The 26666-nt window shown below is 34.3% G+C and overlaps 1 protein-coding gene across 3 annotated transcripts in view; it reads left to right on the plus strand.

The window, feature by feature from the left end:
• LOC140437662 (uncharacterized) overlaps positions 1-26666 on the plus strand; it is a 297351-nt gene that overhangs the window by 80320 nt on the left and 190365 nt on the right. For 2 of the 3 annotated variants that reach the window (XM_072527306.1, XM_072527305.1), the window contains exon 1: positions 269-473. The exons of the other annotated variant lie outside the window; for it this stretch is intronic. The gene's annotated coding sequence lies outside the window, so the exon portion shown is untranslated. Of the gene's footprint in view, positions 1-268; positions 474-26666 lie in introns of those variants that run through there. 3 annotated transcript variants of the gene reach the window in all.

The raw sequence follows: 26666 nt of genomic DNA on the forward strand, positions 1-26666 counted from the left end.
TAATTGTACCAGGTATTATCTTTTACAATCTTTCTTCTTTTAAACAAGTCATGAACTCTGGTATAAGGAAATTCTGTTCTAGTTTATTCATAAAGTCATCTTCGGCTATAAAGTTGTTTTAAAGAAAGCAACTTTTCTTTGGAATTCTTCAGTCTTACTCAGTCAACTACAACTTACACCTTCCATTTCAGCCGTATCTCCGATCTGCTCCGACTTCCGCCGAAGAAGGTAAAAAGTCATTTCGTATTTTATTCAAGACCTACCTGTTAACGTTCGCGAACGCCAGGTGTAATCATCGCATTTCGAGTGTCTTTTGTCTTTCAGACATGTGTTATCTTCTTTACCGATAGTACTCTGACTTTTGTTAAGTTTTGGGATGTTAGTTGGTTGGTTTGGACGTTTTTGTGAAACGGGATTGTCTTGTTAGTGGTGAAATTGATTAAAACTGGATTATAACTTTAAAAGAGACACCGGTAAGTAATTATTTGATTACATACTGATATTAGTTTGTTTTTAAAGTTTCTACTGGCTTCTACCTACCGTCTATCTACCGTCAGTAAAAAGGTTTAGGTTCTGATCTACCGTTAAAATTATGTTATGTTAAGCACTGATTGATTACTGTATGATAAAATTTAAATATTATATGTCATAGGTGTATAATTTTAAATGCCCAAAAATAAGTGCTTACTATTCTAATTTTAATTAAACTCTTTTATTTCAATTTAGAATTCTTTATATTGTTCTGAAGTTATTTTCATGTGACATTTTAATATTAGGTACTACTTTTATTGATAATTAATCACAAATTTTGGTTTAGAATATATTTATTTTGAATTTTCAATTTCCACTTCGAAAATAGTTTTTTTTAAGAGAAAAATGCTCTTTAGAGAACGAGTTTTGGAGTCGAAATTGAAACGTCAAAATAAACATATTTTAAACTGAAATTGTGGTTAATTTATAGCAAATATAATTTTCTACTTTTGGTTGAACAGATTCATAAATTGACAACTTAATTGTTCTATGAATATTATTACTATGTATTCTTCTTTATATCTGTTCTGGTGTTCTTGACCATTTTAAGCTTAATTAATATTTCATATAACTGATAGTTCATTTCACAATTACATGCGATAATATTCCCTTTATAACGTTTATTATCTTTAATACAACATAATTTTTTTGTTTAATAAAAGTTTTCTACTACTTTTCTGATATTTCGGTCTCCCTGCTCCTCATTTCTTGAGCCCTTGTTATGGTGTGTTATTTTAATAGCCTATCTTTTATATGAAGCTTTTCCAAAATTGACATTTTGGTTCTATGTTCTGTCACTTGCTGTATGTGCGGTAGATTATTGTTTGCTCTGTCTACGATTATTATTTTTGTTTTTCCGGTATTAATCTGAAGTCTGAATTCTTGGCTTATCCGGCTTAGCCGTTTGGTGATAGTAATCATTTCGAATTCATTCGCTGTTAGTATAAATTTGATATATGCGTGTCGCAGATTACTGATTTTTCTGCATCCTTTAGTGATTCCTCCATCTCATCTTTCGTTGGAAGTGTTGTTTAGTCAGGAGATCCTAAGGATTATCTGACTGCCAGTATGTGCTAGTTCATTTAGCGTTACCCAGGGTGCACGAGTAGTATTCTACTACGGACGCGAACTAGCTCTACACCCCTCTACACAAATGTGTTGTAATTGCCATACGATAAATAAATAAATAAATCCTCCATCTCATTTGTCCAGTACTTTTCTCATTATCTATTCAGAATATATCTCTGAATATCCTTCTATATATCCTCGGCTATCTCTGGAAATAGAAAGTTCTTTAGACGTTTATTGATTATATGTAGCAGGATTTTCTTGCATAAGATATAAGGGCTGTGGTTTTGTAATTGCTGCATATGGTTGGTAATACATTTTTATGGATGGGGATAGAGGTTGATTCGCACTACTCATCAGGCCATTCGACTGTAATCCATATCATGTCCAAATCACTCACGGGCCAAATATTTAACTTTTTTAAATAGTTCATGACTTTCATAGCGCTTTGTCATGCTGCTCCAGTACTTGATACACGTTATTTATATGGTTGTCTTTATCATTGTGTTATAAACAGTTTCTTTCTGTTTTATTAGTATGTTGTAATTTAGCATATATCTTCTTTTTTTCAGTAATTCAAGATTTCCCTTGACATCCAATGTTTATTCTTTTGGGTTTTACTCGGTTTACACTCTTTTTTTACTGAATATATCCAGCTTCTTATTCCATTCCACGTTTTATTTATGTCTTCTAATATATTTGTGGTTTTTCTTTGTTTATCAGCTTCATCTGGAATTATTTTGTATTATTTACCCTTAGCTGTTTTTTCTGATGTATTTTTCTTGTTGTATGGTAGTTTTTGCTTGCAGTTCATTTTTAGCAGTTTATGATCTGATCCACAGTATGCTCCAGGCATAGCTTTTACATTTAATACTGATATAAACTACACATGTTTATTCTGAAGCTATTTTCTTGTGGCATTTTAAAGTAGATACTATTTTATTGGGAATAAGCCACAATTGAAGGTTAAAATAAGTTTATTGACGTTTCACTTTCTACTTCGCAAATTCTGTTGGATCCTTTGTTAATTTTGTATAAGGTCCGTTTGTTATTAGGTCTTTAATTTCGTTTTCATATTGAATTTTATCCATTATATCAGTTGTATTTCCCTGGTCTGCTGGTAGTGTGATTATGGAGTAGTCATTTTTTAAAGATCTTATACCCTTTAGTTCCTCTTTGTTTATGTTTTCTTCAATTTTAATATACTTTTTCAATTTAAGTTTACATAATACTCTGTATTCTTCCTTTCCGTGGGATGATAAACATTGAGATATTTTTTCCACTGAGCTTATTATGTCTAATTTTGGAATGGATGGATGAGTAACAGCAAAGTTTAGACCCTTTGACAGTATGAAACTCTCCGTTCCATTTAAATATATTCACACTGTCGCTAATACGTCATTATTCTTATTGATGTTATATAAAGTATATAGGTATACCGTTTTGTTCTAAAAGAATACTAAATTTATTTAAATGTATATTTCTTTGTTTCTTATATGAATTTTCATATACTATAATGTAAACTAAAAATAATTTGATCAAAATCAGAATTTGATGTCACATTGAAAAGCAAATCTTCAATACTTACAATATCTTGTTCAACAAAAAATAAATTAGATCTATGAAATTGCAACCTTTCGCGGATCATGGTCAAACTGGCCCTGTGTAGAATGTTTTCCAACCTTCTGCTTGAATATTCTGGACGTAACTTCAAGTCCTTTGGTATTAAGCTATTTTTTCTACATCTTCATCAAAATTTAATTGAATTTTGACAATGTGCCAGTCTCTTGTAAAGAATTTCCAATCTACGAAAATTTTGAATAACGCTGAGCCCGTAACGGTTTCGTAATATTGTTCTGAAGCTATTTTCTTGTGGCATTTTAAAGTAGATACTATTTTATTGGAAATAAACCACAATTGAAGGTTAAAATAAGTTTCTGGACGTTTTAATTTCCACTTCGAAAATTCTTATTTACACATGTTTATACACTGAGCTCCAAAATTAACGCATAATTTTAAAAACCATGTTAAATCAAATAATTTAATGTTTCGATTTTTGTGCTAATATATTATTGTTACCCCCGGTATATTGTAAAATTTATCGAAAGAACGGTAAAAAACGCTAATGTTTTTACCATTTTTTGCAAAAAAATTAAAAACATGCTAATTGTGCTTCATTTTATTTCGAATTTAGTTGGGTTGGATTACGTTGTGCTGAACGTTTAAAGGGGTTTTTCAAGTTTATTAAGTGTTTTTTCTTTGAAATGAACCACCAGCAGCAAGAAAATCGAAATTTGTCAGAATGTGACTATTTTAGAATCGTTACTCTTCGCGAAGAAGGATACACTCAAGTAGAAGTCGCTGAACGTTTTAACGTCACCCAGTCAACCATTTCGAGAGTGTTAACACGTTTTTCTGTTACTGGAAGTAACTCGAGAAGACCCGGTCAAGGCCGTAGAAGGGTTACAACTCCTAATCAAGACCGGTTTTTGTTACTTCGTACACTGAGACAAAGGTTTGTTACCAGTACTTCTCTACATTGTTGAGAACAATAAAAGTACACAAGACTGCATACCTTGGACACATACTGATTAATGATAAATATAGTCTTCTGCAGGTTATCATGCAGGGTAGAGTCGATGGCAAAAAGGGAATAGGTAGAAAGAGGAAGTCATGGCTGCGAAATATTCGAGACTGGACAAACATGACTGTAGACGAATTATTCCACGTTGCAAAAGACAGAGAAGCTTTTAAAAATGTGGTCGCCAACCTCCGTTAATGGGGACGGCATAAGAAGAAGAAGAATACCTCTGACGTTCCATGTTCCTAAGTTTATTGATTTTCTACTTTCAATTTCATGTGTTTGGCTTTCTCTTCCCGCATTTACCACGAGTAGCCTGGTTGCTCGCGAGGTAGGATCGCATGGCATTTCTACTTTTTGTTTTACGCTATTCATTTACTTGAAGTGTACTATGGAGAAGATAATCAGGTTGTTTTCCATTGTCTGCCTGATCGCAGTGTTACGGCCGGTGGAATCTTTATGTAATATCCGCCCGTGAGTGTCCATCATGAAGACTACAGCAGAAATCATTCCACTGTAACCTTGATGCAGTAATGACATAGCTGCTGTACATCAGTAGATAGTAAGGTAGGGAAATGTCTTACAGATGTAAGTAGATAGTAAGCCACTTTGGTTCACTTTGACCTTTGACCTCTAATGTCACAAGACCTGTATCATATGTTCAATCTTTGAACAGCTATAGATCGTGTCGCGAACAGGTCTCGAACAGGTCTCATACAGATCTTGAACAGTTCTTGATCAGGTCTTGAACAGATCTTGAACAGGTCTCGAACAGGTCTTGTGAAGTCATAAGTCAAAGGTCAAAGTGGACCAAAGTGGCTTACTGTCTACTTACATCTGTAGGACATTTTTCTATTAGTCAGTGGGACGCGCCGTGTCGGGGTTAAGAACTCCCCCGGCCATCCGTCTTCCGCAAAGTATAAAAGAGCTCCTACTTAATTTAGAATTTCTCCTCCATGCAAGCTGGGACGAACACGGCTTTAATAGTGGATGTTAACATCCATCCACTATTAAATTTGTTTGATACTCTTTGATAATTTGGTTTTAATTTGACTTTAGTATCCAGCACAAGCAATTTCTGTTGTTGTCTTACAGTCTCACATTGAGAACTCAAACCAGAGCTATAATAGACAAAACAAAGTGACATTCAATTACTAATAAAAAATTACACTAAAAATGAGTAACAGCTAAGCAAAAATAAAATTGTTTAGCGAGAAACCAGATGTACCGAAACATTTCTAAAATAAACATTTTTTCATACATTATGTTGTTTATGACATTATTAACAATGTATTGTTTAATTTATTTGCAATAAAAATAAATCGTAAACTTCCTCTTTTATATTTAAACTCCGTTATATTTATATGTCTTAAATATCTTATATAAGTACAGATTTACTTATACCATTATAAGTTTTATAGACACTTTTAACTTCTATGGATGACATTACTGGCATACCACAGGTCGTTGACTACAATTTGAAGAACTTTATTAGAAAAGCGTTGTGTAATTTTGTTGTTAGAGCTGCTGGAAGATCCTTAAGAGTTGGTGTCATGTGGTTTTATCGTTTTGAATTTAAAGGCAGCTTTATTGTTTGATAAATAATGCTCAATTTGCTTCGTAAAAAGAAGAAACAAGCATGGTGATTTATGCCACAAGAAACATGAGAAACAATACATGACAAAGGGTATTTACTTTGATGTAAAATAATATAATTAACGTATGGACATTTTTTATGCCCTCAAAAAAATTACGAATCATATTTTTATTATTGGTTGGTTATTTAATTAAAAACAGAATAGAAAGCGAATATAAAGACTTAGAGGCTGAGGAACAGACAGGATTTGCAAACAGGCAAATATTGCAACACATATAAATATTTAGGTATGAATATCTCAAAAGAAGGCAAAGTAGACGACACAATTGAGGAGAAAAACAACCAAGCAAGACAAGCAATTTCCTTTCTCAATAGTATCCTTTGGGATCAATCAATCTCTAATAATAACAAGCACAAGATATATAACACAATCATTACTTTACTTTTTCGTGTCTGGATCCGACTACAGTTTTTCTGCCCAATATCGGGCTACGTCTACACCCTTTGTATTTGCGAGCCATAAATCATCGAGGGTGCACTGTGATGGGCAAAGTCTGCATACTCTCAGGTGCTCCATGTTCTGTATTTCCCCACATTCACAAAGTGCGTCGCTGTCTGTCTTGATGCCCCATTTAATGAGGTTCTGTTTTACAGGGGCAACACCTGTGCGTATGCGATTCAGTGTCCGCCAGGTTCTCCAGTCCAGGTTCATTCCATTAGGTCGTTCTGGATGCAGGGGGAACAGTTCGGGTGGTTCGACGCTGACATTTCTCATAAACCTTTTCCTTGATTTAAGTCGGCTGATTCCTGGTGGTTCGTCAAACCCGTATAATTGGTGCCTTTCATCGAAAGTTTGCCTGAAGTTCTCCACATATTGTGAGGCGCATCTACGGTCATCTGGTGATGAGAATCCAGCTACCCGGTACAGTAGGGGTAGGGGGGTAGGCTTCATACAACCGGTAATTATTCTGCATGTTTCATTCAACGCCGTGGTGACTTGTTGGGCGTGTCTAGATCTACCCCAGACGGGACAAGCATATTCCCCTGTTGAGAAACATAAGGCCTCAGCTGTTGTCTTCAAGACCTGGGGGTTTGCACCCCACTTGCTCCCTACAAGTTTCCGGAGAAGGTTGTTTCTCGTAGAAACCTTTTGTCTTGTGTTCTGGCAGTGGAATTTATACGTTAGTGACCGGTCTAGTACTACTCCAAGATATTTGGGCTTATCAATATGTTTCAAGCGTTGTCCCTCCCAAGAAACATTCAGCTTTACATGCGCTAGTTGGTTGTTGAGATGGAATGCACATACTTGGGTTTTAGTAGGGTTTGGCTTTAATGAGTTTTGTTTGTAGTAAGTTGACATCATGTTTAAAGCCTCTTCCATTGTCGACTCTACTTGTGTGAGTGTTTTCCCCTTTACGGCTATACCAAGGTCATCAGCGTAGACAAAACTCTCAGTCTGAGGGTGCATTGGTTGGTCGTTGGTGTAGATGTTAAATAAGGACGGCGCCAGAACGCTTCCTTGAGGTAGGCCATTTTTTTGGGTTCTCCATCTGCTCTTCTTTCCATTTAGCAAAACGTAGAAACGTCTATTACACAACAGTGATCTAATGATATTTACCAGGTCGTAGTCAAGCACAGTGTTATAGATCTTAGTTAGCAGGGTTCTGTGGTTTATCGTATCATAGGCCGCTGTGAGGTCTATCAAGGCTACTCCCACTATGTCTTTCTGCTCAAATCCCTCCTCTATGTATTCTGTTAGGTTCAGCACTTGGCCTGTGCATGATTTACCTGGTCTGAAGCCTGCTTGTTGTGGGATTAATTTTGCATCTAATTTTTCCTGGATGCGGTTTAAAATGAGACGTTCATACAATTTATACAAATGGCATAGCAGGGATATCGGACGGTAGCTACTCGGTAGTTCAGGGTCTTTCCCAGGTTTCAGAAGGGCTACTACTTTTGATTTACGCCACAGTTTTGGAATCTGGTAGGTAGAGCGACAGATGTTAAATAGATCGAGCACCCATTGTCTCGCTTTTTGCCCGAGGTGTTTTATCTGCTCTGTTAGGATTTCGTCCACTCCAGGTGATTTTCCATTTTTCATACAGTCAATACCATTTTTGAGCTCTTCGATGGTAAATGAGTTTCGCAAGAGAGTTGTTTCCTGGTCTTGAGTTCTTATAATCTTTGGCGTTTTGCAACGATTGTTTGTTTTGCCATTCAGAAGCAGTTGGTGGGCTATCTGATTTGGTGTTATTGTACATAGCTCTTTCATCTCTGTGGGATCACCATTAAGTTTTTTGATCATATTCCAAGCCTGCTTACTACTGTGCGTCATATCCATTTTACTTAAAGTCTCGCTCCACCGTTGTTGTCTGGAGGCACTTAGTGTTTGCTGTAGTCTCTCCCCTATCTCTGCCGTAACTTCGCTAAATGGGTCTTTACTATATTCTTCGGTGTACTTTGTCATAATGTCTTTTGCTTCATCGTTCAGACCAGATATGTAATGTTGTTGACATCCTCTGGGTATGTGTTTACATGAGATTCGTTTTACAAGTTTGATAAACGCGTCATAGTTTTTGGGGATCGGGACTATATTTTTCACTTGTGTTTCCAATTCATCAGCAAATTTTGCCCAGTTCGCTTTTTTAAAATTAAACCTTCGTTTGAAAGGAATTTTGGGAGCTTTTATAGCGCTGTAAACAGTTATTCCCACGGGCCTATGTTGCGTCTTCGGTATAGGCTTATATACCTTCCTAACGCAACGGTCCTCTAAAGACATGCTGATGAAGGTGAGATCAGGGTTGTAACCTTTCTTCCATATTTTGCTCTGGAACGAATAGGGCAGTTTTGGGTCATGTAGAAGTGCCAGGTTGTTTTGTTCAGCCCACGATTCCACAAGATCTCCATTCTTATCAGTTGAAGCGTAGCCCCAATGGACATTATGACTATTAAAATCACCCAGAATGAATCTGGTTTTTTGAGAAGCGAAATTTTTTGGAGGGGAGAAAACAAAGTCTCTCTGGGGTGGTTTATACACAGATGTCACTGTGCAGGCTCCTATTTCGACGGTTAGTATTTCAATGTCGTTGTAGCATGTTTTTTCAGCTGATGTTACATCAATATCTCTTCTCACGAAGATGGCGCTTCCATGTTTTGCACTTGAATGTTCAATGATAAGCTGCATTCCCTTAACGCTAGGTCTATGTGCTGATATGTCACGGTGAGTCTCTTGTATACATAATATATCACACTTGTGGATTTTACACAGTTCAGACAAAATTTCCTGTTTGTTACAAGTAATACCCTCAATGTTTATGGTCATCATTGTCAGTGTAGGCTCTGAGAAGAGCCGTTGATTCTCGTTACTTTGTTCGGATCCAGTGGTGGAAGGATTGGCCGCCCGAGGGGCGTTTCCAGGGAGCGCCAGTGACATATTGTTCTTATAATATCACTTGCGTGGAGGCTCCTTCCGTGCTCCCCCAACACAACAACACAATCATTAAAAGTATAATTACCTACAGTAGTGAAGTACGGCAAATAAAGGAAAGATACAAGAGAAAACTTGCGGCAACGGAAATGGATTTCTGGAGACGTTCAGCTGGTACAAGTTGTTTGCTGGTTTCAACAACAAATACCGGTCTAGTTGTTGTAACTGCTGCTGCTACCAATCAGCGTCCTTCTTGTTCTGCTCTTGCTGTTCCTATTGTGCTGTGTTCTCCGATAACAAAAGGATGTTTTATTAGTGGCCAAGGAAAACTAATGTACTTGTACTCCGTACTCCTAATATGTTGGAAATACAATTCAAAAATGAGCCCAAAGCTCCTCCAAAAGAGAAAAAACGCAAAGCCACCAAATTATTAAAAAAAAATGATGAGGAAGATTTTCCTAATATTTCTCATAACGATGAAGAAAACTGTGATTGTATTTACTGTTACAACCTTTGTTGAAAATCTAAGCTCGAAGAAGACTGATTGCGATACTTAAAATGTTCACTTTAGGCTCACGCTTCATGTGCTGATGTTCCAAGGAAAACTAAGCGTTTTATTTGCAAATGATGCCAATAATTTTGTAGCTAGAATACGGATATCATTTTCTTCATTAGCAATATGTCATTTTTGACTAAAGTGTATGCACAAAGTAGATTATGGTTGATCCCAGTTAAATATTTTTGTTTTTTGACGTGACAACGTCTTAAATTAGGTTGTGACTCATGAAAAAGTGTAACGCCCGCTCACGTCTGTTACGATGAGTCACCGAACGAGAGAGAGGCCCGCCGGACCGGCGAATGCCTTGCGTCTCTCTCCCACTCAAACATGATCGGTCCGCTGCGCGCGCAGCACTAGAGAATTAGGCGCGTTGAATCGGTGCGTGCTTGTGTCTCTGTCTTTCTCGAGCGTTCTTGGCGTTGGATTACACATTACAGCAGAAACACTTCCTTTCATTTCATATTTCTCCTATCATCGTCCTATCCTCAACAAAATCACTCAAATAGAAATTAGTTAAGTTTAAGTTTACATGTACAATGTTTTAGTAAACAAAATATATTTCTATAGTTAAAATTTGTGCAATTCTTATTTTCAGTCAATTCCTTGTTCCTATTGTGCAATTGAATAATATTCATATCAATAAATATTTTACCAAAAAAAGACGTTGTCACGTAAAATCTTCGCCCGTAAAACCGACTTTACAGGCAACCGATTTTTTTTTATAGATTTTTTGCTAAAAATGATTACCAGTTTCCATAATTTTACTGTTTTCTTTTTGGACCACTGGATTGTATCGCCGTAAAAGAATTTTGATATGAATACTTGAGAAAGCGTTGTGTATCTTACGAGTAAATGTATTTTATTGCAGGGTGAATGTAATTCATGAATACAAACAATTTAAATGATAATGCAATATAAAAATTTAAATAAGCCGTTAATGTTTTAAATTGTACATTGTTACCAACAAAATGAACCTTCTTCATCGCTATAAACGTACATTTTGCTTATAACTGTCTACATTGTTATCAAAACGGTCATGGTACTTTATACAAAAGAACCAAAGAAAGTGTTCTCATCGTTTGTTAAAGTGAGTTATGGGTAACAAGGATTAAGAATCATCACATTCCCACATTTATTATTATAGAAAGTTTTAATAATAGTTCTCTTATTAATATGTTGTCGAAGTGTGGAGAAATTAATTTTGTGTTGTAGCCATTAAGCATTTAAAATAAAAAATAAATTATATAATAATGCATTCCATTGAATTGCGAGTACTAAATCTTTCAACACTTTTATTTGGCTGAGAGCTAGATTCATATAAGTCAAAAAATTTTAAATTTTAATTTATACCATTTTTTCACTTTATTGGTGCTAACTATCGTTTGATAAAGTGACTTAAATGTATTGTGTGTGATCTGTGAGTGAGGGAGTGAGTGCTAGGGAGCTCGCAGATGTCTTCAGAGACGGAATCTATGGCTCTAGTTTTGAAAGCAAAAAAGTGGTCAATGTCCACGCCTTTTCGATTCCCGTCATTGTCAACTTATATGGCTATAGATAAGGAACGAAAATAGACGCTTATAGACTTTTAACAAAAATGTATTTTTAGACGCTATCGAAATGTAAATAAACATTTAACGTTCGTTAGCGTGGTGAATAATTTAACGAAAACTTAGTACTAGAAGAAAAGTTTTTTGTCAAAAAAATTTTAACGAGCCTCTAGAATAGAGGCCTCTAGTTTTTGTCAAAAAAAGTCTAACAAGCCTTTAGAATAGCAAATAAAAAGCCATTATCCTGGTTTATCTATATATGGATAAGACTTTTATGATATGGAATATGTAGAACACGAACTTACACAAATTTTTAAAACATGCTAAATTCTCCAAAACCAAAAGAGCCAATTTACCATTCTTAGATGTTTTGGCTGTGCGAAATCCACCAGAAATGGAGTATACAGTAACTAAGCGCATATAAACAGTTATTTGAATAGCAACTCAACCACTATCTTAAAGAAGAGGGATCGGTCAAAACTAAGCATATCTATTGTACCATTATTAATTTGTGAAACTGAATATTCACAGATAAAATTAAAATATGTGGAGGCAAATTCCATAGATGCCCTCTAGTGAATACCCATTCGTCGACGTATCCGAACTTTTTTGATTATTTTTTGGACATACAGGAGAATCTAAAGCCGGGAGCTGACAGAACGTGGCCGGCGTTCATCAACGGCGAAGAAAAATAGATAATAGAAAAACACAAAATCTAAAGACGGGAACCAACGCAATGTGGCATACCGTTTTTCCGCTGAATATTTGTGGTTTACGATCCGTGGGATAAAGGGAAACTGTCTATTTGCGGTGAGCGCGTACTGTCCCGTCGTTCAAAGGAAAATTGGAAGCTGATGTCAAACTATACCCTTGATTTTGGAAGAAACACGCACTATCGGAATTTTGAGTGAATTTATCAAAAAGTAAAGATTTATTAATTTCACGGCAACGTGGTGAGCCAACTGTGTTCTCTTTTCTTTTTACTAGTATATATTTTCTATTTTTTCTTGCCGACATGAACTGGTGAAGGGCGCTGCTATACGCTCTGTGAGATTTCGGCTCTACTAATCCGGCAATAAACCGACACCTCCAATAATCTGGCATCTTTCTACACCAGTCACCGCGTATGCAGTGATTGTAAGGCGTTACATATCTAGCACCACCTCATGTATTACATTTGGAGGCATCTATGAATATCCTGTTAATTAAATTATAATTTAAATTTTCGTATAATATTAGAAATCCTATTTAAATTCCATCAAACAGAAGATCCAATTTAAAAACCATACAGTTAATGATATTTTTAATCTAGAAGTTTATCGACACTAAATAACAATAAACATCTAGAATACCTTCTGTCGTCCAGATTCATTTAATATACAAATTGACAAATCTGGTTTTAACATTTTCAGACAAAAACTACACTTTCTTCCAATAAATAACCGGAATATTCTTTTTTATGACATGAAAGCAGCAGCTACATTCGTCTACCTAGTTAAGATTTATATTCATTTATTCAAAAATGCCAGGTTCTGTTTATTATGCGGGTTATATTACACGATTTATTTAGTTTTCTGTTAAGGTCAAGAGAAGTCGGCTCAGAGGTTGCTTTATGTTTTGAATATTGTTATAAAAATAAAAAAAATCTAGATAATAGGAGAAAAGAAATCGCGAACTTTTTAAGGATCAGCATAATTATAAAAACCGTAATAAAATTCTAGTGTTGAGTGAATATTTGACATTGCCAATTTTTTCTTTCGAATTGCCAACTAAAAAGTTTATAATTTGGAATTTCCGTTCCGTTCCTGTAATTATCTAAATATCACTTTATCAGGCAGTCTACACGAGAATATTTACCCAAATATGTGTAGTTCATTTCCATGGAGGATATCTAAAATAATATAATTACAAATGAGTCTTGTTGTTCTTATTATATTTGCCTAAGTTGTTGTTTGTTCTAAAAGCTGATATAATTTTTTTTATGTGTTTTGGGTTTTTTTTTTGATATCATACAAAAAGAAATGAAATAACACCAGCTTTTGGAAGAAACAACAAGTTAGGCAAATATATTAAGAACAACAAGATCCAAAAGAAAAAGCACTTACACAGTGGCGTATACAAACTTAAATGTGGCGACTGCCCAAGAACTTACATCGGCCAAACTGGTAGAACTTTTAACAAACGTATAGCAGAACACAAAAGGGCTTTCAATAAGAGAAAAACAGATTCTACAAATGCACTTCACTTTCTAGACTATATTCATTCCTTAAATGACAAATTTTAAATTCTTCACATTCAAAATAAATGCCTTAAGCTATCTTTAGTAGAATCTATGAAAATTAACAAATTAAAAAATACATACATATTTCTAAGTAACCAACTTGTGACAAACAGTTCTCCTCTCCTCAAATTATTCAGGGAAAGACTAACGAAAGAAAGTGTAAACGCATACCAAAAATGGATCACTTAAAAGACGCGAAAGTTTTCAGTATTTTACTGTTATACAAAAGCAATTTTTATCAAGTGACGGTCGCATTCATCACTTACAATAAACTTTAAATTTAGTTCGTGCGTTAGCAGTTAGCACCCCAAAAAGTGCCCTAGTTTTCGATAAACCTATAATCCGCTGCTGTCAACAAGGCAAAACGAGAAAAAAAGCGAAAATAAATTGATTTTATAATTTTAATGCTCGGTTTTATCTGCTCGGTTTAAACATTTTTGCTAGTTTTGACACAATATATATATATATAATTTTTTTTTTTTTTTTTTTTTTTTTCAATTTTTCAAATTATTTTTCGACCGTACTGTTTTAAATATTGATTTATAGTATCAGCAATCGGTCAGGAAATAAAACTCTATTTGTTCAGTCTCAATATTTCGTCACGATTTTGTGACTTCTTCAGGAGAAAACTGTAAATTTATTAGAATAATTGATTATTATATGTAAACAAAGTGAATATTTTAATACTTACAACTGTGTATCCCGGAGGTAAAAGACACTATGTCCATTTTTATTGAAATTTAGATTATTGCACTTTTGAATGTAACTTTTCTGGTTCTACACATAGGTAAACCATACCATGTCCAGAGACAATTTTACGGCAAGTTACCGACTTTTTAATAAACACCAAGTCCACTTCCAGTCAGAGGTAAACAACATCATGTGGACTTGGTGTTGTTTACCTCTACTATATGTGTGCACCGTCATTTACCATCCCGACATAGTGTTATGTACCCTTGTACACTTCCCGTCATATAAAAATGGTACACTTTTTTTCCATTGTAAACCAGTGTTCAGACCAGAGATATGTAAGAGAGCCTCTTTGTATATCTAATTAAGTAGTAGTAAATATGTTATGATCAGATGTTACGTTTTTTCTGTCTTACTGTATGGCTGTGAAAGTTGGACAATGGACTCTGAAGTAGAAAAAAGAATAGATGCTTTTGAGATGTATATATACAGACGAATGTTGAGGATTCCATGGGTACAAAGAGTTACTAATGTTGAGGTACTACGTCGCATGTATAAACAAAAAGAATTACTAAGAATAATCAAAGAGAGGAAAATGCAATACTTGGGTCATGTGCTGAGAGGCGAAAGATATGAATTACTTCAAGTTATACTGGAAGGAAAAGTACAGGGCAAAAGATCAGTAGGAAGACGCCAGAACTCGTGGCTGAAAGACCTGAGGAGATGGTTCGACCGCTCATCCGCAGAGATCTTTCGCGCAGCAGTTTCCAAAACTACAATTGCCATTTGGATCGCCAACCTTCGAAAGGAGACGGCGCAATGAGAAGAAGAAGAAATATGTTAAAAAAAATTGAGCCAGAAGGTTTAATAAAAGCTGATTAAACAGGTAAACACAAGCCAATCAATAAAACTTCTACCGAAACCATAAATAGTATACATCAACATATTAAATCATTCCCAAAGTACGAGAGTCATTATTCCTGAGAAAGGAGTAAGAGAGATTATCTGGGCACAGAACTTACAATAGAAAAGGATGTATCAACTGTACATTGATTAATGCAATGAAAGAGATATAGATCCAAATCTCAGAGCAAAAAAGTGCTTGTACGCAGATATTTTTAATAAAGGCTTCAAGTTGTCGTTTAAACCACCCCGAGGAGACTGAAAAGATTTGCGATACATGCAGTACATTCAGCGCTGAATTGAAAAATAATCTTACTGCAAATGAACTAACCAGTTTACGGGCTACGGACAGATCGTGATACTTACCAAATTGAACCTAAAACTCGGTATAACTTAAAACAATTGGACTTTATAATGGCTAAAGAGTCACCAAAATACAAAGTACTATCTGGTGATTTGCAAAAATATTTGCCTTCACCACTAACAAACAATTGTATTAGATTCTACAAAAGGAAGCTTTGGACATTAAATTTTACATTATGTGATGCCAGTGATTCTTCTGTACAATATATGATGTAAGACGAATCGAAAGGGGCCCGAGGTGCAAATGAAATTGCCTCGTCAATTTTGAAATGGGCTGACAATACAATTCCAGGTTTTCAAGTAGAGGACATCACTCTTTGGATCGATAACTGCTATGAATAAAATAAAAATATAAGTAGGGTAAAAGAAATAATAAATTAGACTTACTCACAATCAATTTATTATTCTAATTTATTATTTCTTTTACCTTTTGAAATGGACTCACACAAGCAACACATTCATGATTTGAAAAATATAAGTATTATTATGTGCTATTTTTGGATACTGCGTACGTACTCTCAAATAAAGACGATCACTCAAAACTTTTTACTGAAAGGGAAAAACATATGGAAGCAGACAGTGTTTATGCTTTAATCGAAAGAAAAAGAAAGAAACTCTCCAATTTGGCCATTTTAACACCATGGTACTGGCAACAACTAGTTAGGCAAACATCAGGTAAATACACAGTGCATAATATGGAACTTGCAGATTTCAAAAACTTCAAAACGCTGTTCGATACGAAATTGTCACCTAATCCTCCTTTTGTAAGTAGAAAAAAGAATGTTAATAAAGACCCTGTTCTACTGTCAACATGTGTTTTCCTACAAGTCCAACAAGAACACATTGGAAAGTTCTTTTATAAGACCGATTTCAATAATCAAAATATGTATGAAGTGGACTTCATGAGGTATCGAAGACAGCAAGTAACGTTTCCAGCCCAATTAGATCAAGTCTCAGTAATCCCATTACCAATCACAAAACAAAAGTGCAATGACTTAATTGCACTACTGCCTTTTGTTCCGTCAGTTTATCATGAGTTTTATCAAAATTTAACACATAGTGATGTAGCCACAAACGATTACCCACAAGAAGATGAAAATGATATGGAGCATCTTTAACAATTTTTTAAACTTGTCTATAATTTTACTTAATTATTATAACATTATAATATTTACCTCTAATAAAATAATAGTATAGGTTGTTTAATGTGTCTGTATTGTTTATTTCGTAAAGACCTTAACATGCAATGCCACATTATTTAAAAAAGTTGTTAGAGGTAAATAACACTATGTCCAACTACACATTTTTAAAAAAATTTTAAATAATGAACGGTTAACTTCAGCTATATAACACTTCATGGAAGGAAAAACGATTATACACACCACAATAATAATATATTAATCTTGGTTAAATAAAAGAAACATTTGAGTATTAACTGATTAAAAATTTAAAAAATGTTAAAACTGCTCTCCTGAAAAAGTAAGAAAATGGACATAGTGTCCTTTACCTCCGAGGTACCGAATAAGAATAAAAATATTGAGACTGAATATATATATATATATATATATATATATATATATATATATATATATATATATATATATATATATATATATATATACTATTTCTAATTTAAAATTTGTGTTACAAAGTTAACGAAACTTATAACGAAACGATATTTTTGAAGGTAGCAATATAAGAACATCAGAAAATGCTACGAAAATACACGATAAACTCCTCGTTGTTTCACATACTGGAATTGTTTATGCTTTAAGTCGTTTCGTGAAGCTTCTGAAATTTTCCAACCATTTATCGGTAGTTTCTATATTCTTCTTTCGCTATATAGGATATTTTGTAAGATTCCTGTGCAATATTCTTACCTCTTCTAAAATCCGTTGAAACTTTGTTTCTAACATGAATGTAGTCTAATTTATATTTATTTCATAAGCAATGATATTTAATAAATAATAATTTGCTGCCTTATTTGCCTTTTCCATCTTTTGTACATCATCCACGCGTCGAAGACATTGACTAGGGGCAACGCCGTCACTCGTAATTCCTTCGGGATCGATATTTTCTCCTTTCCTGTTCCTATCTGAACTGTACTTCCTGCATTGTCGTTTGCTTGATTGATGATTATTTGTTTCTCTTTTTCTTTATTGTAGTTGTTTCCCATTTTTAGAAGGAGAGTTCCATTTTGATTCTCCTCCTTTATATATATATATATATATATATATATATATATATATATATATATATACTCAGTGACATTAGAAGTGTTACACCCAGAAGGAATAATTTCTTGAACTTAATTTTTTGGCAACAGGGTAGATTTACATCAAGAATGAAACGATAACGTTGTCAAGAATTTTTATTAACAAGTAATCAAAAAAAAAAAAAAATAATAATGTGTTTGGCGACCCCGTAGCTGAATACACTCCTGTATACGTCTAGGCATGGACAAAATGAGATGTTCAATGTCTGCTTGTGGCACCTCGTTCCAAGCAACTTAAACTTCATGTATTAACTGTGCCAGAGTCTGTGCAGGATGGTGCAAAGTGGACAGTCTCCTTCTCATCATATCCCATACATGTTCGATAGGATTTAAATCCGGAACACGGGGCGGCCGTGGCAACACATTAACGTCAGCTTCTTGGAAAAAGTCCATAGTTTGATGAGCAATATGGGGACGTACGTTGTGTTGCTGAAAAAGGACGTCTCGACGGCCGTCGAGATAAGGCAGTAAACTGGTTTGTAAGATGTCTTCAACATAACGCGCAGCTGTGATATTGCCTCGAATAAACACAAATGGTGATCGGTTACCATAGGCAATAGCCCCACAAACCATTACTCCAACTGTCCTGTATACATGCCTCTCAACAGCAAACCCGATATCTCGTCGTTCTCCACGGCGGCGTCTTACCATCCTACGATCATTATGCATTCCTAAACAGAATCGTGATTCATCGCTGAATGCTACATTACGCCATTCTGCTACCCAATGCTGCCGTTCTCTGCACTAATTCAAACGTTGATGACCGTGGTCCGTAATCTAAGGAAGCACTAGTCATGGGCGGAATGAAACCAGTCCAAAGGCTCGAATACGACGGTATAGTGTACGCATACTAACAGGTCTACGTAGTACTTCAAACCATTGGTCAGCAATTTGACGCGCAGTAGCAAAACGGTCTCGCAGAGCCAGTAATCTAAAGCACTTATCTTGACGCTCTGTGGTACGACTTGGTTGACCAGTTGGTCTTCTTCGTGTTCCTCTACCTTAGTTTGTCCACACATGACAGACACGCATAGCCGTCATTGCCGTACAATTAACACGACGGCCAATTTCGCGATACGACAAACCCATATCTTTATACGCAATAATTCTACCCCTGTCAAAATCACTAAAATGGTGGTAATTATGCTTTATTCGAACTCGAGGCATTTGCTTACACTGAATACACTTAGACTGAGGAACAATAACTAAAAATTTCTATACGAACCGGTTTTCACAAGTCGGTCTCTCAGCAAAAAATTTAGAAGATAAAACTTTATTTTTACAAAAAGTAGAAGAGATAAACCATTGGTATTGTTATCATAGCATGTTCTAAATATAGTCATTCTGTTGCCAAAAAATGAAGTTCAAGAAATTACTCCTTCTGGGTGTAACACTTCTAATGTCACTGAGTATATATACATATATATATATATATATATATATATATATATATATATATATATATATATATATATATATATATTGTTATGGATCAGTTTATCGATCAGAAATAGAATAAAGAGTTTTTTTTATTATTTTAATATACCGCGGGCATATAAGTTAAAATACAACCCTGTACCTATTTGTAATCGTTAGAATAAGAAAAGACATTGTTTCCGTGACGGACTAGTTTTTCCTTGAAGGACTAAGTGAATAGTGAAAGGACAATGGAATTCGTGTAATTATATATTTAAGGAATAAACTTTGTAATTGTATTTTGCGGTGGACATTTTTCGAAAGTAAATAAGAATTAGATTTAGATATGAGATAACAAGAATTTGGAAGCTTATTTCGGTTGAAAAAGGCAAAATTGTTAATGGTTTCTGAAAAGTAATTTGAGTGAAATTAGTTTATTTGTTTTAAATATTATGTTGGAAATTTTCTGAATCGAAAATTAGTGGGAAAGATAAATGCTTATGATTGGTTAAAAAGAAATGATGGGGGATGAGAGAGTTTGAGAAGTTTGTCTGGGGAGATTGAAAAGATTATTATGATACCGGCAGACCAGAAGAGAAGACGTGTTTTTTTTGTGTAGTCAATCGGAGTAGGAGTGTTTTTCGTTTGTTAGTGAAAAAGGTGGAAGCTGAGAGCAGATCAAAAACGAGAAGATTAATACCTCTTTTGAGTCTGCATAGTCCACGAGATCTAATTGAGAAAGAAAGGAGAATTTGTGAATAAAGAGTACTGGTCAAAAGAGGCTTGGGCTTGTGTTTTCGGAGGAGTAGTTTGCTGGTATGCGGTTTTGGAGCGATGCTGAGAACTGGAAAGATTTGATGGTAGCCGGACATAATCAGTCAAGGAAGGAACTGTGGTTTGATCGAGAGGAGACATCATTGGTGTAAAAAAATAAAGGTCAGTCAAATAATTTGAATGAAAGAAAACTTTAAGACATTCTAAAGATAAAATCAAATATAAGCATACGAACTAAGATTCCAAGTTTTAAAGAGTTATTTTTTTGTGAATAAATTATATTTTTTATATGGTAAATTTTTTAGTAGATATTATTATAAAGCAGATCAATAGATAGTTTGTTAATTAAAATTAAATTTAGAGTATAGGAGTTTGTTGGGAAAGATAATTGCCCACAAAAAGTTATTTATTAACATTCACCGTATTGCTTATTGAAATAAATAATAATTTGTGTGCATATTTATGTTGTTTTAATGTTAGTTCCGTTTCCTGTTTTATCCCGATTATGAGCAACTAGGAGATACTGAACCCACTAGAAGAGATATATAAAGTAAACTGATCAAAGTAAAATTAAAAAAGGACCCTGAGAATTTTAAATAGTAATTGAATTGTATGACTCTGCATAAATTAGTGAACTAATTAATTAAATAATTTGATTAATTAAATTAGTCTTAATCAATAATAAGACATCATAAAGCAGATCACAACAATATATATATATATATATATATATATATATATATATATATATATATTTAGGGATTCTACAGTATTCACTCCCTTCCCTCGCTCAACCGTTTCCATCTCTCTCTGTTGTTCCATTCTCCATCGTTTAGGCCTCTCTTACTCATGGCGTCGTCTACTTCGTTCCTCCAGGATTTTCGGGGTCGTCCTCTTTTCCTCCTTCCTATGGGGCTCCATTCGGTTATTCTCTTTATCCATCTGCTGTCGCTAGTTCTTCTTACATGTCCATACCACTTTAATCTTTTTTGTTCTATATATGTTAGTATGTCTGTTTCTATTGATGTTCTTTGCTTTATTTCGTCATTACTTCTCCTATCCATTCTTGTTACTCTGCAGCATCTTCGCAGGCATTCCATCTCTGTTGCTACTATCTTACTGCTGTTTTTCTTGTTTATGATCCAATTTTCAGCCCCATATGTCATAATACTTCGCACTAATGTTTTATAAATCTGCGTTTTTGTCTTCATATTTAGGTGTCTATCCCACCATACTGAGTTAAGTTGTCGGATTGCTGTTCTTGTTTGTCCTAATGTTTGTGTAATTTCTTCCTCTGTTGTTGCCTTTTTCGTGATTATAAACCCCAGGTATTTGAATTTATCCTTTCCTTTGATTGTTACGTTGTCATCAATCTGTAGATCTTCTATGTCTTCTTCACTTGTAGATAGGTACTCTGTTTTCGTGAGGTTAATATCTAGGCCAGCCTTGGTATATTCTTCTTGTAGTTTCTTCATCGTGTAGCTGAGGTCGTCTTGGTCTTGTGCAATCACTACCTGATCGTCTGCAAAGCTTAACGTATATAGGTATTCGTTCCGTACGGGTACTCCCATGCCTTCGCATTTTCTTTTCCATGTAGTCAAGGCTTTTTCTAAGTATATTTTGAATAGGGTTGGAGATGTGGAACAACCCTGCAGGAGCCCTTTTGTTGTGGTGAAGTCTCCTATGATTCTTGTTCCCATTTTAATGGACACTTTATTTTCTTTATATAGATCTTTTGTAGCTTATATGAGCTCCGTCTGTATTTCTAATTTGTACATTGCCTCCCATAGTTCTGACCTTGGTACAGAGTCATACGCCTTTCTCAGGTCCACAAATTCCAAGTGTATATCTCTATTTTTTGCTTTTTTCTTTTCCAACAGTTGTTCCAGTGTGTATATGTGGTCAATGCATGATCTTCCTGCCGTGAAGCCTGCCTGATCTTCCCCGATTTTGCCTTTTATCGCTTTCTCTATCTTTTCTCGCAGTATCTTCCCATTAATCTTCCTATTGATGATATTACGCTTATTCCTCTGTAGTTTTTGCATCGTTTTCTATCTCCTTTCTTAAATATAGATGTCATATATGCCTCCGTCCATTCCTTTGGGAGTTGTTCTCCATTTATGGCTTTCTGAAATATCCATTGTATCATCCGGTGTAATTTTTTTGATCCGTATTTTATAAGCTCAGGTGAGATGCCTCCAGGTCCCGGTGCTTTCTTATTTTTGATTGCTTTTATGGCCGTTCTCATTTCCCTATCTGTTATTTCTATTTCGTGTTGTGGGAATCTGCTTCGTCTTCGCCTGTTTTCTTTTCCAATGAATTGTGGTCTTTGTTCTGTTAATAGTTCCTTGTAGTAGTCCTTCCATTCTTTGTCCTGTATATTTCCCAATTTAATTTTTTCTTTTGAGTTTTGTTTCAATTCTCTTAGTACTTTCCATGACTCCGAAGTTCTTGTACCTCCTATATATGTTTCAATATTTAAGCAGATTCTTTCCCATTCTTCATTCTTTTGCTGTGTTATTTGTTTTTTCACTTCTCTATCTTTTTCTCTATATTCTTTATAAACTTCGTCGTTGTTTGTAGTCAGCCATTTTCTGTATAGTTGCTTTTTTTCTTCAGTTATTCTTTTTGTTGGTTCATTTATTTCATAATAGTGCTGTTTATTTGTTATATGTTCTTTTTCCCCAAGGGCTTCGAATGCTGCTTGCTTTATACTCGCCTTTATATGCTCGTATATTTCTTCGATGTTGCCGTATCTAAATTCTATTAATTTTTGGTCTAGCCGTTGTTGGTATAGTTTCTCCTTTATTTTCCGTGATTCTCCTTTTATTTTCTTATTGCTTGTAGGTTATTATGTGGCCTTGGTTTTCCATTTTATTTTCTGTTTTATAGCGGATACTATAAAAGACTAGTTTTTACCTATAGTCAGCAAAATATATTATTTTTCTTCTTCTTAGAAAGGTTAAAACGGACTACATTACTTTTTAGAAGTTTAAAGATTTGCTTAAATCTAACACTTAGAAACACAATATTATACATTTTAAGTTTTTAGTTGTTTAAAAACCGACAATATTTTAGTTTCATATTATTTCTGCTAATTTATTTTAATATCCAGTATCATTTTTATTTCGTTGTTTATACTTTTACGGATATAAGAATTTATAACTTGCGTATAAATTAATTCCTGCCATTAATAAAATTGATTAAAGTAGATAACAAACATAAGAAGCGCATTTAGTCACTGATCTATGATCTGCGATTGAGAAAAAACTAGTTAATAAATTACGGACTGTCAGGACCGCATGGAGACAAAATTAATAAAAATCTGACCGATTAAAGAAGGCATTTATCTGGAAACATTATAATAACATCTTACTTTGATAAAAACCTGTTTTTTATAATCTTTCCAAAACCGTTTATTATATAATAAATAGGCAATAATAGAGATATTAAAGAAATACTTATCTGCGTTGTAAGCATCTAATTGGACAATAAACTTAGTTTCAAATGGTGAAAATAGTTTTGAGATTTTATTGAACTGGTTTGTAGACATTTGCAGAATATTTTATGGTTATGTTCGATAATTTGAGAAACGGAACTATATTCTTGAAACTAAAAATGCATTAAAAATATTGAAAGATCTCTGTCTATAAGACTATATCAGTTTTATTCAGGGTGGGTCATGGGGAACTGTACATACTTCTACATTGTATTTAGGCCCCTATGGAGAATAAAAAATGACCATTAAAAAGTGTCAGGGTAAATTGTTAATTTTGACTGAAATTTCTATTTGTCCTAACTTTTGACCGGTAAGTTCGATGTGTTTCATATGTGGATCAAACATTAAACTATTACTACCTATCTGCCTTATTTATTCAAACTAGAAAAAAATCAGGTCCGATTTAAAAAAATTAGTTCGATTTGTTCATAACAAAAATTCCACCCTGCATACGGTTTTTAAAAACTTTATTAATAATTTTATAAATTAAGCAAACAGGCAATTAAAATGATCTATTTATTTTTCGCAGCAAGATTACTTAATTTTTAGTAATTAAAAAAATCAAATTTGACTGTGAATTAAAAGTTTGAGAAAGTGAATTATCGATGTAAAAAATGTGATGTGACGATGAAAAAAAAAAACATTTCTTGCAAATATTAAATTTTTTTGAACAAACATTTAATTCTGATTTAACAAACAAACCGGACCCGATTCAAACTGGAAAAAATCAGGTACGGTTTGAAAAAGTTAGTTCATTTTGTTCAAAGACAGCTACTGACGAAAATGCAGAGAGCGGCTTTAAAACTGTAGGTATACGGCTTGTTAATTGTAATATTTTCCATGATCATCTGTTTTCTTTCTCGAATACAACAGACAAGCCTATCCAGCAGCGTTGCCCGTCAACGCTGATGAAATTCATGAAGAATCAACTATATCGCAGATTAAACAGGATAAATCGTACGATGAAGCTAACAACAAGAAAAATGTTGAGTGCGTTATTGCACTCGATGCCATAAGTACTCTATCATCCACATCTAAACAAACGACTTAAAGCAAAAGAAAAGCCACTCCAATTGTACTCACCAATAGTCTCTTCATGGCGGAAGTTAAACAAAAAGAAACAGAGAAAATTATTCAAAGAAAAACTACAAGACAGGTTAGAAGACTAATTGAAATAGACCCAGAAGAATCATTTGAAAGTGAATCTGATGATGACGAAGATGACGTCTTTTGCTTATTTTTTGCGAAGCGTTCATAAAATCCAAGCCAGGCGAACCATGGACAAGATGCTGCAGTAAGCAGTAGGCGAATGTTTTTTGTGCAGGAATTGCACCAAAAACAAAAACATGCATTTGCGATTCTTGCTGTATGCCATTTTCTCCTGAACTATCAAAGACTCAAAATACTTTAAGTTTTTTTATATTTTTGTTAAAACTTGGGCTACTGTTGATTAGACTTTGTAATATTAGTGACAATAGTACAATATCAGATCAGTACAATAAGGTCCATTCGCTCAACTCGGGCATATTTTGACAGATTCAGAGCTGGAAACTTACAGCATAAAAGTTCCTATCCACAGTATTAACAGCTTAAATAAACTTTTATTACAGACTTCTTTCATTGAAAAAACAAGAATTATTACAAATAGTGCAAGTGTACACTAAATCCATAAAATTTTGGGTAGTATATATTTAAAAAATATATTTCAGTTGTTATAATTTAACATAACTATTTATTATATGGTGCAAATAAATAAATATTGATTGTCGGTAATTTGTAAAGTTCTATTTTATTTACTATTTAGTTTGTATACTATTAATATTGGCTATGAGTACGTGGGCTTGGTTGTATAGTAATTTCCAGCCACTTCTAGTCTGTCAAAAAGTAACTAACTTCGCAAAAAAATAATTACTAAATTCACTAGACAGTTCGGACTGGGAATAGCGAACGGACTATATTAATATGCCATTTTAGACAGACTTGTTAGGGTAAAATGTTTAATGCATTTGAACGCATGTTTATTTTTCAACTATGAAAACACAGCATTAAAAGGGATCAAATGTGGAATGCAATGGCAGAACTCTCAGTTCCAAAAAAACTTATCCAGCTTGTTAAGTTATGTGTAAATAGCTGTAGATCCAGAATACGGATAGGTAACAAACTCTCAGAATCATTCGAAATAAGCAGTGGCCTGAAACAAGGAGATGCGTTGTCACCTCTCCTCTTTAATATCATCCTGGAGAAAGTAGTAAGAGCAGCATAACTTAACACAGAATTACTGACAGTAAATGGACCAAAATTACTACTAGCATAGGCAGATGACATTGACATTGTGGGAAACACCAATGTGAAGGAGACTTTTAATAAATTGGAGGTAGAGGCAAAGAAAACTGGTCTGAGGGTAAACGAAGAGAAAACCTAGATGTTTTGAGAGGAAAATCCTCAGAACAATCTTTGGGCCTTATCACGACATTAATAGCAACCAATACCGAATAAGAACAAATGCTGAGGTCAAGTAGATGTATAGAGCGAGCGATGTAGTCCAAGAGATTAAATCTCAACGTCTAAGATGGGCTGGCCATGTCCATAGACTCCCTAATAACCGCCTTGCCAAGCTAATATGAGAGGAAGCCCCCACAGGAAGAAAGCCCTTAGGACGTCCACGAATGCGATGAAGAGACAATATATGGTTAGATCTAAAAACAATGGGGCTACCCACTGACCCAACTATTATGGACGACCGTTCAAGATGGAAGCAAGTTGTGCAGTCATCCAAAACCCACCCCGTTGTAGTGCTACGAGAAGAAGAAGAAGAAGAATAATGAAAAAACTTTTGTGATAAAATTACCTCTATCTTATGTATTTTAGTGTGCTGAATCCGAAAATTATAATAAAAATGCTGTATCACTCACCCTTTCACAACTTAACATTTAAAATTGCGTAATTACATTTTATTTTGTTTAATGAGCAGAAAAATCTAATGTTACTTGACTGGTAAGGCTGTTAATGAACTCTACAGCACTCTTTATTCTTCTTCATTCTCATTAACAGCTGTATAAATCTTTATTCCAATAAACATAACCTTACTTTTCAGTGTTTGACTTATACGCTTTTAAGTATAGCTAATCGCGTTTGTAAAAACTGTCCAAATACAT

Source organism: Diabrotica undecimpunctata, chromosome 3 (genome assembly GCF_040954645.1).
Source record: "Diabrotica undecimpunctata isolate CICGRU chromosome 3, icDiaUnde3, whole genome shotgun sequence".
Taxonomy (NCBI): Eukaryota; Metazoa; Arthropoda; class Insecta; order Coleoptera; family Chrysomelidae; genus Diabrotica; species Diabrotica undecimpunctata.